The sequence below is a fragment of the Ambystoma mexicanum genome, chromosome 10 (assembly GCF_040938575.1).
Source record: "Ambystoma mexicanum isolate Mex_15411 chromosome 10, UKY_AmexF1_1, whole genome shotgun sequence".
Lineage (NCBI taxonomy): Eukaryota > Metazoa > Chordata > Amphibia > Caudata > Ambystomatidae > Ambystoma > Ambystoma mexicanum.
In genome coordinates this window covers 945447806-945468293 of record NC_090932.1, presented here as the reverse complement: position 1 = coordinate 945468293, position 20488 = coordinate 945447806, and the positions used below count along the sequence as shown (strand labels likewise).

The 20488-nt window shown below is 56.9% G+C and overlaps 1 protein-coding gene across 2 annotated transcripts in view; it reads left to right on the top strand.

The window, feature by feature from the left end:
* Positions 1-20488, top strand: part of NAALADL2 (N-acetylated alpha-linked acidic dipeptidase like 2) — a 4115865-nt gene that overhangs the window by 1647985 nt on the left and 2447392 nt on the right. The window lies entirely within an intron of this gene.

Sequence of the window (20488 nt, the reverse complement as noted above, 5' to 3'; positions counted from 1 at the left end):
ATCAAGGAGGAGCTGAGTGCCATAATACTGATGACTCTTCAGAACAGATACTTCTTGGACATGATCACAGCTATGGATGGAGGTGTTTGTGCAAAAATCAGAGAATCATGTTGCACATTCATACCTTTTCACGATGATGAGAATGGCACCTTGACTGAGGCCATAAAGATGTTGACGAATCTACACATCCAGATAATAGACGCAGGAGGAGACAGTGCTGATGGTATTTGCTTTGGATTACTGTTTTCTTGGCTTCCACAATGTATGGCAGATATGTTTAAGTTCCTTGGAGCCCTGATCGTGTTGGTGTTGCTGGGATTCTATGTGATCAAGATAATAATCACACAATGCAAGAAGACAACAAAGAAAGCCATAGGGATGAGGATCATGATCAAATGTTGAATCAGGATGGAAGGCCAAAGATCTAACAGATGATGATATCAGAGAATTTGTGAATGCCAGTATCCATGCACCTGAGCTGGGTGTTCTCTCAGACAGCCCTTTAAGATAAATAGCGATACCCTGGAGATGAATGGGGATGCAGATTTTATTTATACATCAACAATGAAGACGACACAAATAGTTTGGTAAAGTTTGTCTTTTTTAATGTCAAGTATCTAAAACAGGGAGTACGACGGACATCAGCAATAGCTCGATCCTCTGACTCTACTTACTTCATAAAAAACTGGGCTTTTATACTCCCAGTTGGCCATCATTGACATTTTGACCTGCGTCATTACTAACGTCATCCTAAGTGGCAAACTACAAAAACCTAAAAGAGGGTGTGATTGGATATAAGTGTATTTCTACATATACGGTCCATATCTGTACAGAGCAGTGGAGGGAGGTGATAGGATACTTAACATCAGGTGGGGCAACTAAGCCCTCCCCTCAAAATGGCCAATGTGAACGTCCCTAAATGTACGATGTTCCATTGGCTACACAAACTATAGGACCCTTAATTACGTGGTCCCCTCCAATTGGTTAGCTCCTAACCCCTGTCAGTACTTTTCCACCTATGTCTAGCAGCAAGCAGACTGAACAACCAGGTGCGGGTGAGGTCGGTTTAGCACCACCTAACCACCAATTAGCATATCATCAATCATCACCTCAATGGTTCAGTGTCAATTATTTTTTGAAGTTTGGCCTTTAGTCTGTACTGTGTTCTGAGAATGTTCAGGGAGTGTGGGCACCAGCCAGCCTTCGTGCGTAGGTGTGACCATCTTGCCAATCCAACTTCCCTCTACCATGTGACTGAACACCATGAAATTGAGCATTTCGTGTGCTTGATTTTATTCTCCAATAGTCCTCTGACATCTTTTGTTTTTGCTTGACCTCTCTGTACAGGAGCCTCTGTTCTTTCATGTTAATTTTATCTAATGTCAGCCAATTCCAGTTTGATAAGACCTTGGCTTTCTTGGATCAGTCAAATCCTTAGCTGAGCTTTTATTCTGTTTAATTCAATTGCTTTTCTTAACTGCACCACTGAAATGAGGCCTTCTTGCTTTGTTCAGTCCTACTTATATGCATAGTGTTGACACTTGCCGTGGACTAACTATTCAAAAATATGTGGCTAGCTTCATGATTCCTTTGCTGCATGCATTTCATTGCATCTGTACATGTTTAAACAAACTAACAAGGTAATTCATAGAATTTTGCAGAAAAGTGTTGCAAGCGGCTGGAGCAGAGTGTCCGCGTGCGATTGTCTGCGCCAGGCGCGTGCGCTAAAACCGATTTCCGCGCACAGCGTATTCATGGATTTTAGGCTCCCAAACCAGCCGTGGCGCAGAGTATCGCAGCGACGCTGCAGCAGTGCCAGTAACGCCCCCAAGAACGCCCTTGCGCAAGGAAAAGCCATCAAAATCGCTAAATCATCGCAAAGGGCTGCGCTAACCCTGGACCAGTTTACAGGGCTGCCAAACAAGGAACGCAAAGCAGGTAACGTTTATATCAGGGGTACGCGGGAAGTTTTACACGCGATTAGCCAGGGTACGTGTATTACAGGGGTACGCGGGAAGTTTTACACGCGATTGGCCAGGGTACGTGTATTACAGGGGTACGCGTGAAGTTTTACATGCGATTAGCCAGGGTAAGTGTATTACAGGGGTACGCAGGAATTATCACACGCGATTTGGCTGGGTACGTGTATTACAGGGGTACGCGGGAAGATTTACACGCGATTTGGCTGGGTACGTGTATTACAGGGGTGCGCGGGAATTATCACACGCGATTTGGCCAGGTACGTGTATTACAGGGGTGCGCGGGAATTATCACATGCGATTTGGCTGGGTATGTGTATTACAGGGGTGCGCGGGAAGTTACACACGCGATTAGGCTGGGTGGGTCCTCACAGGTGTTCCCTGTACACCCTCCACGGCCCCTGCAGGCAGCCCACAAAACAGGGGACTACCCTGCACACCTGCTCATGTCCCCCAGCACCCCCACCCCCCAGCACTGTGGGCCACCCTCCACCAGGCCCCCACTCATGTCCCCTTGCACCCCCACCCCCCAGCAGTCATGGGACAGCCTCCACCAGGCCCCCACTCATGTCCCCTTGCACCCCCACCCCCCAGCAGTCATGGGGCACCCTCCACCAGGCCCCCACTCATGTCCCCTATCACCCCCACCCCCCAGCCACCAGGGACAGCCTCCACCAAGCCCCCACTCATGTCCCCTATCATCCCCACCCCCCAGCAGTGCAGGGGCAGCCTCCACCAGGCCCCCACTCATGTCTCCCACCACCCCCACCCCCCAGCAGTGCCGGGGAAGCCTCCACCAGGCCCCCACTCATATCTCCCACCACCCCCACCCCCCAGCATCCAGGGGCACCCTCCACCAGGCCCCCACTCATGTCTCCCACCCCCCCACTCCCCCAGCAGTGTGGGGCAGCCTCCACCAGGCTCCCACCCATGTCTCCCACCACCCCCACCCCCCAGCCACCAGGGGCAGCCTCCACCAGGCCCCCACTCATGTCTCCCACCACCCCCACCCCCCCAGCACTGTTGGGCACCCTCCACCAGGCCCCCACCCATGTCTACCACCACCCCCACCCCCCAGCAGTGCAGGGGCAGCCTCCGCCAGGCCCCCACTCATGTCTCCCACCACCCCCACCCCCCAGCCACCAGGGGCAGTATCCACCAGGCACCCACTCATGTCCCCCTGCACCCCCACCCCCCAGCAGTGCAGGGGCACCCTCCACCAGGCCCCCACTCATGTCTCCCACCACCCCCACCCCCCAGGCACCAGGGGCAGCCTCCACCAGGCCCCCACTCATGTCTCCCACCACCCCCACCCCCCAGCATACAGGGGCAGCCTCCACCAGGCCCCCACTCATGTCTCCCACCACCCCCACCCCCCACCCACCATGGGCAGCCTCCGCCAGGCCCCCACTCATGTCTCCCACCACCCCCACTCCCCACCCACCATGGGCAGCCTCCGCCAGGCCCCCACTCATGTCTCCCACCACCCCCACCCCCCAGCATCCAGGGGCACCCTCCACCAGGCCCCCACTCATGTCTCCCACCACCCCCAACTACCCAGCAGTGTGGGGCACCCTCCACCAGGCCCCCACTCATGTCTCCCACCACCCTCACCCCATAGCAGTGCAGGGGCACCCTCCACCAGGCCCCCACTCATGTCTCCCACCACCCCCACCCCCAAGCAGTGCAGGGGCACCCTCCACCAGGGCCCCACTCATGTCTCCCACCACCCCCACCCCCAGCCACCAGGGGCAGCCTCCACCAGGCCCCCAATCATGTCTCCCACCCACCCCCACCTCCCAGCAGTGCAGGGGCAGCCTCCACCAGGCCCCCACTCATGTCTCCCACCACCCCCACCCCCTAGCCACCAGGGGCAGCCTCCACCAGGCACCCACTCATGTCCCCCTGCACCCCCACCCCCCAGCAGTGCAGGGGCACCCTCCACAAGGCCCCCACTCATGTCTCCCACCACCCCGACCCCCCAGCAGTGCAGGGGCACCATCCACCAGGGCCCCACTCATGTCTCCCACCACCCCCACCCCCCAGCCACCAGGGGCAGCCTCCACCAGGCCCCCACTCATGTCTCCCACCCACCCCCTCCCCCCAGCAGTGCAGGGGCAGCCTCCACCAGGCCCCCACTCATGTCTCCCACCACCACCACCCCCCAGCCACCAGGGGCAGCCTCCACCAGGCACCCACTCATGTCCCCCTGCACCCCACCTCCCAGCAGTGTAGGGGCACCCTCCACCAGGCCCCCACTCATGTCCCCCTGCACCCCCACCCCCCAGCAGTGCAGGGGCACCCTCCACCAGGCCCCCACTCATGTCTCCCACCACCCCCGCCCCCCAGCCACCAGGGGCAGCCTCCACCAGGCCCCCATTCATGTCTCCCACCACCCCCACCCCCAGCATCCAGGGGCAGCCTCCACCAGGCCCCCACTCATGTCTCCCACCACCCCCACCCCCCAGCATCCAGGGGCACCCTCCACCAGGCACCCACTCATGTCCCCCTGCACCCCCACCCCCCAGCAGTGCAGGGGCAGCACCACCAGGGCCCCACTCATGTCCAACTCATGTCTCCCACCACCCCCACCCCCCAGCAGTGCAGGGGCACCCTCCACCAGGCCCCCACTCATGCCTCCGACCACCCCCACCCCCCAGCATCCAGGGGCACCCTCCACCAGGTCCCCACTCATGTCTCCCACCACCCCACCCCCCAGCCACCAGGGGCAGCCTCCACCAGGCCCCCAATCATGTCTCCCACCCACCCCCACCCCCCCAGCAGTGTGGGGCAGCCTCCACCAGGCTCCCACCCATGTCTACCACCATCCCCACCCCCCAGCCACCATGGGCAGCCCCCACCAGGCCCCCACTCATGTCCAACTCATGTCTTCCACCACCCCCACCCCCCAGCAGTGCAGGGGCACGCTCCACCAGGCCCCCACTTATGTCTCCCACCACCCCCACCCCCAGCATCCAGGGGCACCCTCCACCAGGCCCCCACTCATGTCTCCCACCACCCCCACCCCCCAGCAGTGCAGGGGCAGCCTCCACCAGGCCCCCACTAATGTCTCCCACCTCCCCCACCCCCCAGCAGTGCAGGGGCACCCTCCACCAGGCCCCCACCCATGTCTCCCACCACCCCACCCCCTCCCACCATGGGGAGCCTCCGCCAGGCCCCCACTCATGTCTCCCACCACCCCCACCCCCCAGCATCCAGGGGCACCCTCCACCAGGCCCCCACTCATGTCTCCCACCACCCCCACCCCCCAGCATCTGGGGGCAGCCTCCACCAGGCCCCCACTCATGTCTCCCACCACCCCCATCCCCCAGCATCCAGGGGCACCCTCCACCAGGCACCCACTCATGTCCCCCTGCACCTCCACCCCCCAGCAGTGCAGGGGCACCCTCCACCAGGCCCCCACTCATGTCCCCCTGCACCCCCACCCCCCAACAGTGCAGGGGCACCCTCCACCAGGCTCCCACTCATGTCTCCCACCACCCCCACCCCACCAGGGGCAGCCTCCACCAGGCCCCCACTCATGTCTCCCACCACCCCCACCCCCCAGCATCCAGGGGCAGCCTCCACCAGGCCCCCACTCATGTCTCCCACCACCCCCACCCACCATGGGCAGCCTCCGCCAGGCCCCCATTCATGTCTTCCACCACCCCCACCCCCCACCCACCATGGGCAGCCTCCGCCAGGCCCCCACTCATGTCTCCCACCACCCCCACCCCCCAGCATCCAGGGGCACCCTCCACCAGGCCCCCACTCATGTCTCCCACCACCCCAACCCCCCAGCAGTGTGGGGCACCTTCCACCAGGCCCCCACTCATGTCTCCCACCACCCCCACCCCCCGGCAGTGCAGGGTCACCCTCCACCAGGCCCCCACTCATGTCTCCCACCACCCCCACTCCCCAGCAGTGCAGGGGCACCCTCCACCAGGGCCCCACTCATGTCTCCCACCACCCCCAGCCACCAGGGGCAGCCTCCACCAGGCCCCCACTCATGTCTCCCGCCCACCCCCACCCCCCCAGCAGTGTAGGGGCAGCCTCCACCAGGCCCCCACTCATGTCTTCCACCACCCCCACCCCCCAGCCACCAGGGGCAGCCTCCACCAGGCACCCACTCATGTCCCCCTGCCCACAGGCCCTGACAATCCTCAAGCATGTGCCTCATGGCCAGCCACCACAGCCCAAAGACACAACCAAGTATTACATGTGCTCATGATACTACTCCAATGGAAACAATGTAAATCAACACATGTGTCTCACACACACACAGTGGTTGCAAGTGAACCTGAAAACCCATATCATGAAATGCATGAAAACAATGAGATGAAACCACACATTGAAGACTGAAAAAGTCCAAATAATGTATTAAAAACAACAGCAATGGAAATCAAAATTAACCAAAATTACCAAGTAAAAAAATAACAAAATTAAGCTGGCTGTCACTTTCCAAATTAAAATCAATAAATGATAATCCCAAAAAATATCTTCCAAAGTTCAAGTCCATGAAAAGGAAATGAAGGGAAAAAAGAAATAGAAAACCATTGCTCCATGGGAAAAAATATTCATAGTAAAAAAAATATCCAAATCCAAAGTCCAACTATGTACAAAGTATTCAGGGTCCATCATCCCAAGAGAAGAAATGAAACCTACCAAAAAACCTATCTAAAATGGAACTATATACAAAAGGTGGAGCAGTGTCCGTCGACTCCAAATCTCCAAATAAAAATAAACTACAAAGGAAACCTATCACTAAATAACTATATACAATGGCGGCGGGCCAGTCCAGCGGCTCACTTAGTGGTGTTCCGGGCCAGGCCATCATCGAACTCCTCGTCTATGTCCCGGAGGCAGTCCTGTTCAATGGCCCCGAGGGTCCGCAGGGACGCCAACATGTTCACCTCCAACTCCCTGCAGATTGCCTCGAGGCACTCGGCCCGCCTCAGGGCCCTCCGCATGGAGTTCTCCGCCCTGACCATCGTGAGCCGCGCCTCTTCCGCCTGCCGCCGCTCCGCATCTATGGCGTGGCCCAACCGCTGCCACACGGAAGACACTTCCCGTCCAGGGTCCTCCTGCCCTCCGGCTGATGCCTGCCCCTCCGATGTTGAAGGCCCCGAGCTATCGTGGCTCCCACCTACAGCCTCCTGCTGCAGCAGCTGCTGCTGTCCATGTGCCCTGTCCGATGGTGCCTGCACATCCTCCTCCAGCTGGGGTGCAGTCGTTGATGTGGCCACCCCTGCTGGACGTCCGACTCCCGACTGTGGCAGGGATCTGTTGTCCACCAGCCTGGCCGCACGGTCGGAGGCAGCTCCACAGGGCACCCAGGTGACACATGGGTGGGAAGATGGCATGGAGGACGACTGGGGCATAGGGGGTTCTGTGGAGAAGGGGGTCGGAACAAGGTCCAGGAAACGGAGGAATCCAGCCCTGGTGAGCTGTCCCAGTGGGTCAACGCGGTCAACGAGCCATGTGAGAAGACGTGCAGACTCATCATGAAAAGACTGCAGGTCAGCTCGCATGGCCCGTTGACTCAACGCCACCCCACCCTGGACAGGCTCAACCTGGTGCAGGATAGCCACATCCACAGGGAGAGGAAGGCCAGGTGTTGTAAGCCAATCCTCTCCCTGAGAACGGGTCTGGAGGTAGGCATCCCCGCTGGTGCAAGATGATGCAGTGACAGGAGCAGGGACAGGATTTCACACAGGCACCTCCGCGGCGGCCTGTGCTGCCTCCTGTCCCTGATCCTGCACTGCACCACTAGCACCAGTGGAATCCCCACCTCCAGATCCTGCCACTGTCGCTTGCATGGCCTCCTCCTCCACCAAACCCCCCACCAACCTGGATGACTCCGTGCCATCTTCCTCCGTTGGGCCCTGTGGGGTCCCAGCTGCCCCTTCTGCTGCCGAGGAGTCCAACTCCAACCTCTGCCTCTTGGACCTCCCCTCGGCAGCTGCGGCGCCGGACTCCTCACTCCCCGATGAGATCACAACCTGGGAGGGGATCCGGGCCTTGCGTCTCCGGCTGGTGGTGCGACCCCTGCCGCTGTGTTCCACAGCACCTTCTCCGCCCTCTTCATCAGTTGAAGGTGCAGACAGGGAGAAAGAAAACACAGGCATCAGGGCACTGTAAAATGGACTCATACACACATGACAGTTATACATGAGTGGCATTGGTAAACCTCAGACATGGCATCACAATCCCCAACACACATGTCATTTCAACTTGCACACATGAGCCATACCACAGCCATATTGCAACAGCCAGCACCATCCATTCACATACAACAGCATGAGCAGCCAAAGGTCATCCACACATCACATGCAACATAGGGAGTACACTACACATGCACACACAACACCAAACTTGCATGCATGTGTACACCTCCGCCAACTGTCGCAGTGTTTTGATCGACATCCATGTCACACCTGACAATCATTCCTCCACATCCTGTGCCATGCAAGCCCACACACACAAGCACCATCCATGTGTCACACATGAAACCCCTCGCATGTGTCACCCTCACGGCCCTGTACACCCCCCCTACTTGGCCACATAAAAATACATGTTCAACCTGCACACTCCTGGCACACCACCACACGCACAGCTTACAATCAGTATGCATGTACACTTACCGCTCGACTCCAGATGTGTCTGCTTCTCAAGGACCTGGATGTGGAGCGCTGGGGATATGCGTTCCAGGACCCTCATCTGATCTTCCGACAAGTGGCCCCGGCGCCCCTTAGCATCCACTGCCTTCAGGAGGCGCCGGGCCTTGTTGAGGGTCCTGGACCTGAAGTCCTCCCAGCGCTTCCTGACACGTTCGTAGTCGCGGACTGCCACCTCCTCCACGTTGATGGCAGTCACGATGTCCATCCAGATCCGAGTCCGTCCTTCCTTGTCGGCGCGCAACCTTCCGAAGAAGGCATCATACTGCCCCAGGACATGCTCCACCAGGACACCAACTTCGGTGGCAGTGAAGCTGGTGCCCCTCTGCCTCCTTGGCCGGGGGTTGCCACTGGTGCCAGATGTCTTAGTGCCCGACATGGCAACCCCAGAGGCAGGAGTAGGTGGGCAACTGGGTCCTGGGGCTGGGCTGTGGGGAGATGGAAAAGCAGCCGGGAGTCTTCGGTTCCAGCAGGGGTGGTCACAGCAACAGCACCCCTGGCTGATGTGCAGGCAGCAAATGGCAGGGCACGTGGGCAGCAGGCAGTCAGGCAACAGCAGATGGCAGGTGGGAGCGTGCTCAGGGCTCTGGGGGGCAGTATTTTGGCCTTCTGGGCAGGAGTGTGGTCTTCCGTGTGTGAACGCGTGGCCAGCTTGATACGGAGTGATTTTGCACGTGAAAATCCAACACGTCTGCGTGTAATTCGAGGAAAGGCCCTTAGCGTGTAAACGTGTCACCAGCGTATGCGCGTCTATGAAGTCATGTGCATGTTGAATAGGGCACACGTTGGAAATGTTGCGTGTTAAAACAATGAAAGACACGTCCGAGTGTCAAAGCGTGTAATTGGTGGAAATGGCCTTAGCGCGTACACGCAGAAGTGACAAAGCGTGTAATTGGTGGAAATGGCCCTACACGCAGAAGTGACAAAGCGTGTAATTGGTTGAAATGGCCCTAATGCGTACATGCCGCGTAAGTGACGCTGGACGTGTGGGCCTGCATAAAAGGTACGTGTAGAACACCATTTCCTTGTACGTGCTTTTCATGGAGAGCGAGTGGGTGACTTCTGTACTTCTTGTCGTTTCACACGCGATTTACTTCACGGAGTTTCAAGTTCGTACTCCCCGTTACCTCTGACAGCTTTTTCTCTTTTTTCTCTTTTTCTGGTTTTCCTGGGCCTGTTCCCTCAAACAGTGTTCCCTTCTACTGTTGTCCTGTCTCCTCAGACAGCGTACAAATCTTCTTTTGGCGGGGGTGTTGCCAACCAAACGCGCTTCTTTTTCACGCTCTTTTTCCTGGCAGACGGTGAGTCACGCACGTATCTAACATCTGTGCTTGCCCCGTGTGTAGCCTACCCCTTCAGAGGTCATTCTAGACTGCGTGTGACACGCATACGTTCATTCTTGTGTTACTGGGTGCCACAGCGTAGTGCAGGTTTTTTTTCCGCATACGTGGTCTAGGAGGGGTTGCATGCACGTCATCTCCCTTTATTGGGCTTCCTATGCGTTGCGTGACCCGTCATCTTTCCCCAGGGGTCACATTCAGCCTTGCTAGAGCACTAGGGTACAATTACCATCTGGTACCCAACCCCTTTGACCCCCAATTGCCCAGGACAATAGTTTACAGCCACTCCCATACGCACATTAACATCAGTGCCATGGTTGGGAGGCGAGGAATCCGTAAGGGTGGCAAAGGTGGACGAGCCACAAGTGGTGGCCGTGGTGGATCCGGTAGGGGACGTGGTTGTTACTTGCAGGGTGACCCTGTCCCCCCATGTGTGGAGGACCAGTCAAGGGCACCCATGATCCCCCCCCCCTGGTTGAGGCTGATGTGGCTGACACTATCCATGCTCAGCCCTTGTTGGACCAGCCCATTGTGGCACCAGACCTGGCTGACTCCATGGCTGACTTCCAGGTCAGTAGGCCTATGACACATGCGCCAGTGCACGTTGATGTCATCAGGCCACGTGGATCAGGGGCAGCAAGGTCATCTGCTGCCCCAAGTAGGCAGGGTGGAGAGGCTGCAGGGGCAGCTGCGGCTCCATCCACCCCAGCTCTCACACACCCAGCCAGGACAGTGTCGGTCCTAGTCCATCCTGCTGACATTCCCCCTGACACCATTACACTTGAGCCAATGCCTGCACCAACTCCCATGCTGAGTGTGCAATCCCACACTCCTGATACAGAGTCCACCAGGGCTCCTGTCCCTAGTGTCCTGAGCGGCATAGGACACTCAGGATCACCACCACCTTCCAAGCGGAAGAGGAAGAGTGCTTGTCCGGCACAGGCTGATGCCCCAGACACGGCTACACAGTCCGGCCCGTCGAGGAAGCCCAGCTTCACGGATGCCGAACTGAATGCACTTGTCGAGTATGTGTCCGCACATGATAACGAGATGGTCATTGTTGCAGGATCCAAGACCACACCTGCACAACGCCAGGCACACTGGCAGACCGTTGCGGACATCGTAAGTGCCCTTGGAATCGTGAGGCGCACAGCCAATGATTGTTATAAGCGCTGGAATGACCTAAAGCGCAGGGCAAAGAATAAGCTGGCCTCAAGTCATGCCACAACTCTAGTGACTGGAGGTGGGTCTCCAATAGAAGACATGGAACTCACTCCACATGAGTCAGTCACTGGGACCTACGTCACGGAGGAACAGATCCAAGGCGTGGGAGATCTGCCTGATTATGAGGCATTGTCCGGTGAGTGCACATGCATGTGTGTGTCATCCATGTGCATGGTGTGTGTGTGAGGGCTTCTGTTTGTGTGCCAGGTGAGGGTGTGTACGCCTGAGTCATTTGGGTCACCCATGTGCTTCATGCAATACATTCTGCGCAGCAGCATTTGGCCATAGCAGTATCCCTTCTGCCAACAGTAGACATATAGCCCAACAGCACGCCAGTTGCCCTTGAAGTGTCACCTTGCACCAACATTGATGCTTATTTTTCACTGTTCATTCAGGCAGATTGTTTGCATTCCACCACTTTTACTAGGCATTTCTCAGTCCTCTAGTCACATGTCTGACATGGCTATGGTAAAGTGGAGTGACTTTGTTACCTGGATATCATTTGTTTAGACATGTCCCTGTGCAATCGGACCATTTTGGACTGGCAGCTCCAGGTGAAAAATCAGACCTGTTTGAATTAGAAAAGCTATTACATGAGGGAACCGGACTGAATGAATAAGTGCTGCCCTCCTCTCCTTCTTCACTCAATAGCAATGGTACATGCCATCTGTGTGATGGCATGTGTATTTCACCTGGCAATCACAGGCCAATGTGTGATGCCACTGCTAGGCAGCATGCAGCAAATGTGTTCATCTTCCATCTTGGTGTCATCAATGTGTGCCATTTGCCTCCCCTTCATACGCAGTGAGGGTGCATGCATGGGAGGGTTTTAGTCATGTGGGACATGTGTCAATCAAGTACTGGTTCTGTTGCTTCTCATCCCTCATTGTGTGCCATGGTGCTAATGCCTGTTTCCATTTGTTTGCTTTTATGTCTTTGCAGGGGAAGACGCACCTGATACTGCTGGGGTTGTGGAGATGGTGCAGACCCAGGAGGGGTCCGAGGGCCGACCGACCACCAGTGAGGGACGTGGTGTGGTAGTGGGTGAGAACCCACAACTGCTGCAGGTCGTGCTCTCAAGGGGTGTCTCTGGCTGCACCTCCCCCGAGCTGTACTCAGGTGTTGATTCGGATGTTGAGACCTACGTGCCGTCGCAGGTGAGTGTTCCTGGGAGGGATTCTGTTCTGTCCCACCCACCTGCACCAGGGTCAGAACCCTCAATGGGGATGTCAGTGTTGGCAGCTACACCTTTGGTGGTTACGGATGCAGTGTCACACTCCGCGACATCTGATCCTGTTCATGGGCCAGCAGATCAGTGGGGGAATGCAGTCCTGCAGCCTCAGGCAGTGCCGGCACAGCAAGGCTCAGTTCGCCTTGCCCCAGACAGGTGTGATGCCCGCCGACGTGGTGGCCGTACGCCACCTGGCAATACCGCATGGGATCAATCCATTTACGGTATGGCAACCCAACAGGCAGCATCATCAGAGATGATGGCTCAGGCCATGGATAGGGTGGCCACTTCCATTGTCCCCCGAAAGGCTGATGGAGCGACTACAGCAGGCAACCGACACCATCTGCCAGTCACACAGGGAGGACATGTTGGCGTCCAACAGGGACAGGCGGGCGGCACTGGCGACTCTGCAGGAAGCCATCTCCATAGAGTCCCAGGGCCACAGGGAAGCCCTGAGGCAGGAGCTCCTTCACCTCAGGACGACTCTTGTTGAGCTTGAGGCTTCAACAAACCGAAGGACAGAACAGCAGCTGGAGCGTCTCACCCGTACGCTCTCAGCTGAGTTGCAGGCAACTAGGGCGGAGGTCCGGGCATCCCGTGAGTTGTTGCATGGGGACCTCCGCACACTCATCCTCCAGAACGAGACCTACCACACCCGCATGCTTGCAGCCATGGAGGAACAGACTAGGGCCTTGCGTGGGCTGCCTCCCATAGTGCAACCACCTCCGGATGCAGCTGCACAGGGTGATAATAGCGACAGCAGTGATACTCCCACAATAGGGTAGCCGTGTGGGCCATGAGCCCATGGAGGTGTTTTTTTTCCCCCAAGATCCACACAGGTGGGTTTTGGTGTGCACTCTGTCCTCGGACCTCCTGGGTGGCCTCCCCAACCCCCCCGGGCCCATTAATGGCCATTTTTGATTTTTTTTTTTCTTTCTTTTTTTTTGGGACAATGTGTTGCCTTCCGTGGCTCCTGTGGGCATACACTGCATTGTGGCTGGGCACATGCAGGCTTGTCATGTATTTGGTTCAGATGCTTGGGTTTTTGTCACACACACCCCTCCTGCTTCCCGTTTCCATGGGCTTGCAAAGGGTGTGCCCAAGTGACATTGACGTACATGGTGACATTGGACTCCCACTACATGTGTGGGTATTCTAGTCAACACTGTGTATACATTCCTAGTGCATATTGCTGTTGTGTTGTACACTGCATGTTGCATTGATGTGTAACTCATCATCCGTGTCTACCTCCTAATTTGCAGGTCCTTTCCTCATGTCTACACAAGGCCCTCTAGTTTGGAGATGGGGTCCATGTTGGCAGCAGTGCACCTACAACTCTACATGGCAGCAACACTGTACAGTTGGAAGTGGTGGGAGTGCAGGCATTTCCAGGTGGTGAGACTACTAATTCCTTACATTCGTAATGACATGTTAATGGTAGTTTTGAGGGTCAGTAGCTGATAAGTGTTATTGCTAAATACCTGCTCAAGTGTGTTGTTGGTCCTGCATTACTGTGAGCATTTCAGGTGTCGCGAGTTTCAATTAGGGACACTGTACATTGTGACACTTGTGTCATTTTGTGGGGATTACTTTGTTTACCTGCACATAGCATGACATGGCACGGTGTGTCGTGTGGCGGTGCTGGGGATGGGTTGGGTGACATGGCACTGTCCCCATGTTGCATTTTGCAAGTGGGTATTCATTTTAGCTGCTTGAATGTGTTTTTTCACAAAACTGCATTGGTGGTGTCTGTGTAAGTGGGGATGCACACATTGTAACACTTCCAGGTGAACAATCTCAGGCTGATATGGTTTTGACGGTTGATTCTCCAGACATTCAGGATCAGTGTCAGGTTGAGTCATCATTGATTGTCAGATGGTATGTGCCAGGGCAGTGTGCACTCCACAGGGGTGTGATTTCTAGGTGAAGTAATTAGCCACTAGCTGTGTACGAGCTGCCTCCCCCCGTGCCCTTTCCCCTCCCATGCGCAGCAGCCGTGCATGTGGTTGGGGATGTGGGGCCACCACCATGTCCACGGCCAGGCCCCGGCGTGTTGCAACGTTGTGCAGGACACATGCTGCCACTATGATCCTGCACACTACTGGGGGAGCGTATAACAGCTGCCTGCCAGAACGGTCAAGGGAGCGAAAGCGTGACTTAAGCACTCTGAATGTGCGCTCCACTATGCCCCGGGTTGCAATGTGGGCTGTGTTATATCTTACCTCAGGTGGCGTGGTGGGGTTCCGAATTGGCGTCATCATGTGGGGGCTGAGAGGGTAGGCACTGTCCCCTGTGGAGGTGGTGATTGGTATCATTGGTGGGGTTGTGACCTTGCTCAGTATCTGACATGCATGCATGTGCAGTGGCATTCATACTCACCAATCAGCCATGTATCGCCATGCCGCCCAGCTTCTAGGTCCCGGCTTAGGGTGGACATTCGGTAAATGAAGCTGTCGTGGGTGGACCCGGGATAGTTGGCATATACTGAGGTCATGATTCCCTTGGCATTACATACTACCTGCACGTTGATGGAATGCCAGTGCTTGCGGTTCCTATAGATGTGCTCAGATGCCCTGGGGGGACGTAGAGCCACATGGGTGCAGTCGATGGCACCTAGCACTTTGGGGAATCGTGCCACACCGTAAAAATCCAGGGCGGCAGCATGCCTTTCTGCAGGTGTTCTGGGCAGGTATATGTGCCTGCGGACTGATGGGCGTGCAGTGATGATGTTCAAGTCCTGGTGTAGGCAGCGTGACTGCGTGGCCTGTGACACCCCACCCACTATGGCACTTGTCCGCTGAAATGATCCAGTGGCTAAGAAGTGCAGTACATTGAGGACCTTCTCCAGGGGGCTGAGTGCTTGGGAGCACAGGGTGGGTGATGTGAGGTCATCCTCCCACTCACTCACCAGGTCCAGTATTATGTGTGGTGGAAACCTGTACCTCCCATACACCTGGTCATCAGGCATCCCGAAAAGACTGGTTCTGGGTGTGAATATTCTGGCCCTGACTATCCTCCTCCTCCTCCTTTGGTAGCCCACGGCCACTGCTGCTAGGAATGGTATATTCATCCTGGCGTCTGAGCTTGTTATATTGTTTGCACACAAATTCATGCGTCGCGGGTCGACGTATGCCTGCTTCCTACTGGCGTACGTGTTTCTTTGCGCGTGTTGTAGGCGAGCGTGTGAAACTTCCCGCGCACCCCTGGAATCCAGTACCCAGGCCAATAGCCTGTGGAAATTCCCGCGCACCCCGGTATACATGTGCGCTGATGTACTCGCGTGTGAAACTTCCAGCGCACCCCTGAAATCCAGTACCCAGGCCAATAGCGTGTGGAAATTCCCGCGCACCCCGGTATACACGTGCGCTGATGTACTCGCGTGGGAAACTTCCAGCGCACCCCTGAAATCCAGTACTGAGGCCAATAGCGTGCGGAAATTCCCGCGCACCCCGGCATACACGTGCGCTGATGTACTCGCGTGTGTAAGTGCCTGCGCACCCCAGAAATACACGTACATAGGCCAATCGCGTGTATGCGCACTTTTGTCCAATTACACGCAATGACACTCTGATGTGCAGTCTTTCCACGTGTGCTCCGTCATCACGTGCTATGAGGGAAACACCCGTGCGGGTCACGTCACAGACGCGCTTACGGGTTGAGGGCCTGTGGTCCAATAGAATCGCGTATGCGTGCTAACGCGCTTACGCGCTAAGGGCCTTTCCTCGAATTTCACGCTGACGTGCAGGATTTTCACATGCCAAATCACTCCGTATCAAGCTGGCCACGCGAAAACACACGGAAGACCACGCTCCTGCCCAGAAGGCCGAATTACTGCCCCCCAGTTCCCCGAGCAGCCTCCCACGTGCCATCTGCTGCTGCTGCCTACCTGCCTGCCTGCTGCCACCGTGCCCTGCCATTTGGTGCCTGCACATCAGCCATCTGCAGGGGTCCAGTTGCTGTGTCCACCCCTGCTGGAACTGAAGACTCCCGACTGGGATAACATCGCTCCACAGCCCAGCCCCAGGACCCAGTTTCCCACCCACTCCTGCCTCTGGGGTTGCCATGTCGGGCACTTCCACATCTGGCACCAGTGGCAACCCCAGGCCAGAGGGGCAGAGGGGCACCAGCTTCACTGCCACCGAAGTTGGTGTCCTGGTGGAGCATGTCCTGGGGCAGTATGATGCCCTCTTTGGATCGTCCCGCGCCAGCAAGGAAGGACGGGAGAGGATCTGGGCCGACTGTGTGGTTGCCATCAATGCGGAGGGGGTGGTAACCCACGTCGTCCAGAAGATCAAGAAGCGCTGGGAGGACTTGAGGTCCAGGACCCTCGTGAAGGCCCGGCGCCTCGTGGAGGGGGGCCAGGGCCGCATGAGTTCCATCCAGATGAGGGTCCTGGAACGCGTACGCCCAGCGCTCCACGCCCAGATCCTTGAGAGGGAGACCCGTCTGGAGTTGAGCGGTAAGTGTCCAAGCATTGCTGTGTGAGACAGGGAATGTTGTGGTGTGCTGGTTGTCTGATACTTGCCTGTATGTGTGACATAGGCCATGTATGCATGTATGTGTGCAGGGACATCATGATAATGCATGTGCGACCAGTGATGTGTGAACCACATGGTTGTTGCATGTGTTTAAATGCCACAAGGGGAGCCCTATGCAGATTTTACACATGAGAGCATGCCAGTCTCTGTTCCTGGACATGGGTGTGGGTGAGGGATGGGTGCTGATGCCAGGTACATATATGGTAGCCATGTCTGTGTGCCTGACCTGCGTGTCTGTGACTTGTGAATGCCATGGATGCATGACACATGTGTGTGACAATGCACAGATTCACTAATGCAGCCTAGTTACCCTTGTATCCGCTGTGTTTGGGGTGTATGAGGCCAGATGGATGTGACTGAGGTGAAGTGTGTGCATGTGATAGGCATGACCCATGATGCATGTGCGTTCCATATCATTGTATGTTTCAAGAGTCCATTGGACATGTATGGAAATGTCCATGGCATGCACCATGCCTGTTACTGTGTGTGTTTTGCCTGGACTGACCCATGTGTTGTGGAGGGACATGATGGAAGTGTACTTTGACAGTGGTACTCATCTGCTATTGCTTCCTGTCTAGGGGACCATTGAACAGTACCCTGATGCTTGTGTTCTATGTCTCCCTCTACGCAGCGGCTAGTGAAGAAGAGGGCAGAGATGGCGCTGTGGAGCAAGGCGGCGGGGATGCCCCCACGGCTGCAGCGGAAGGGGTGGGTAAGCCCCCACAGGGGCCTGCTACGGCGGAAGACGGTGAGGAGCCATCCAGGTTGGTGGTTTCCACAGAGGAGGAGGAGGCCGCCACTGAGGCACACATGGGGCCTGGTGGGGGCATCCCTGCTGGTGCAAGTGGTGCAGTCCAGGGGCAGGGGGAGGAGGCAGCACAGGTCACCGTGGAGGGGCCTGTGCATGTCGCTGTCCCAGACCCTGTGAGTGCACCACCATGCACCAGCAGGGATGCCCCGTCCCAGGCTCGTCCGCAGGTAGAGGGGATGTCCATGTCACCTGACTCCCCTCCACCTGCGGACGAGGGGACCCGTGTCCGTATGGAGAAGGTCTTGATTGGGGTCGTGATGCGCGCGGGTGCAATTCTGATGACGTGCGTGCTTCCCGGGAGGAGCACGCACGTCATCACAAAGAGCACCGTGCCGACGTGGCCCAATTGGGATCTTCCATGTTTGGGGGTTTCCTGCATGTGTCGGCCAATCTGGCGGCCCTCTCCTCCTCTGTGGAGGCTATACGCGGGTCGTTCTCCTTGCCGTCTTCCGGCCCAGATGCCACCAAGGCACCCTGTGTACCTGCCCTGACCAATGCAGCAGCTCGGTGGGGATCCCATCCCTGCCACAGTCGGGAGTCGGAGGTCCAGCAGGGGTGGACACCACAGCAACTGTACCCCAGCAGATGGAGGATGTGCCGGCATCATCAGGCAGGGCACGTGCACGACGGCGTCGGTGGATTCTATCAGCCTTGATGCCGTCGTGCTGGCAGAGGCAGTTGCGTCGGAAGCAGCAGCAGAGTCAACGTGGGAGGCATCATGGCTCGTGGCCATCAACATCGGAGGGGCAGGCATCAGCCGGAGGGCAGGAGGACTCAGGACAGGAAGTGTCTTGAGTGTGGCTGCGGTTGGGCCAGCAGATAGGTGCGGAGCGGCAGCGGGCGGAAGAGGCGCGGCTCACGATGGTCAGGGCAGAGAACTCCATGCGGAGGGCCCTGAGGCGGGCTGAGTGCCTCGAGGCAATCCGCAGGGGGTTGGAGGAGCAAATGGCGTCGTCCCTGCGGACCCTCGAGTCCATGGAACAGGAACGCCTCCGGGACATAGACGAGGAGTTTGATGATGCCCTGGCCCGGAAAACCACAGAGTGAGCCGCTGGACTTGCCCGCCGCCTTTGTATTTAGTTATTTAGTTTTAGGTTTCATTTGTTTCTTCTTATGATTTGGAGTCGACGGACACTGCTCCACTTTTTGTATATAGTTGCATTTTAGTTAGGGTTTTTTGTAGGTTTTCTTTGTTCAGTTGGGCTCATGGACCCTTGGATGTTTTGTACATAGTTCTTCATTGGATTGTTTTATTTTTTTATTTTTGATTTATTCGCCATGGAGCAATGGTCTTTGCATTTATTTTTATCTCTCGGATTGATTTTATTTTTAATGTGACTTTGAACAACATTTTTTTGGATTTGAATTTGTAGTTTTGATTTTTTTGGACGGACATGCAGCTTATCTTTTTTTCATTGCCATTGTAGTTTGTTTCATTTCATTTGCATTCAATTTTTTTTAATACAATTTTGTTTTCATACTTCACTGTGTGGTATCATCTCATTGGTTTCGTGCATGTCATGTTGGGTGTTTTCCCATTCATTTGCAACCATTGTGTATGACGGACATGGGTTCATTTGCTTTATGAACATTGCGGGTGTAACATGTAATTTCCATTTCCATGTGGGTAAATGGGTTACTTGGTAGGGCCTTTTGGCTGTGGAGACTGACTATAACGCACATGATTGGGGATTGTGAGGACCTGGGTGCAGGGGGACATGAGTGGGGGCCTGGTGGAGGCTGCCCCTGCACTGCTGGGGGGTGGGGGTGGTGGGAGACATGGGTGGGAGCCTGGTGGAGGGTGCCCCACACTGCGGGGGGGTGGGGGTGGTGGGAGACATGAGTGGGTGCCTGGTGGAAGGTGCCCCTGGATGCTGGGGGGTGGGGGTGGTGGGAGACATGAGTGGGGGCCCGGTGGAGGGTGCCCCTGCACTGCTGGGGGGTGGGGGTGGTGGTAGACATGGGTGGGGGCGTGGTGGAGGGTGCCCCACACTGCCGGGGGTGGGGGTGGTGGGAGACATGAGTTGGACATGAGTGGGGGCCTGGTGGGGGCTGCCTATGGTGGCTGGGGGGTGGGGGTGGTGGTAGACATGGGTGGGAGCCTGGTGGAGGGTGCCCCACACCGCTGGGGGTGTGGTGGTGGGTGGGAGACATAAGTGGGGGCCTGGTGGAGGGTGCCCCTGGATGCTGGGGGGTGGGGGTGGTAGGAGACATGAGTGGGGGCCTGGTGGAGGGTGCCCCTGCATTGCTGGGGGATGGGGGTGGTGGGAGACATGAGTGGGGGCCTGGTGGAGGGTGCCTCTGGATGCTGGGGGGGTGGGGGTGCAGGGGGACATGAGTGGGGGCCTGGTGGAGGGTGCCCCTGGATGCTGAGGGGTGGGGGTGGTGGGAGACATGAGTGGGGGCCTGGTGGAGGGTGCCCCTGCACTACTGGGGGGTGGGGGTGGTGGGAGACATGAGTGGGGGCCCGGTGGAGGGTGCCCATGGTGGCGGCGGGATGGGGGTGGTGGTAGACATGGGTGGGAGCCTGGTGGAGGGTGCCCCACACTGCTGGGGGGGTGGGGGTGGTGGGAGACATGAGTGGGTGCCTGGTGGAGGGTGCCCCTGGATGCTGGGGGGTGGGGGTGGTGGGAGACATGAGTGGGGGCCTGGTGGAGGGTGCCCCTGCACTGCTGGGGGGTGGGGGTG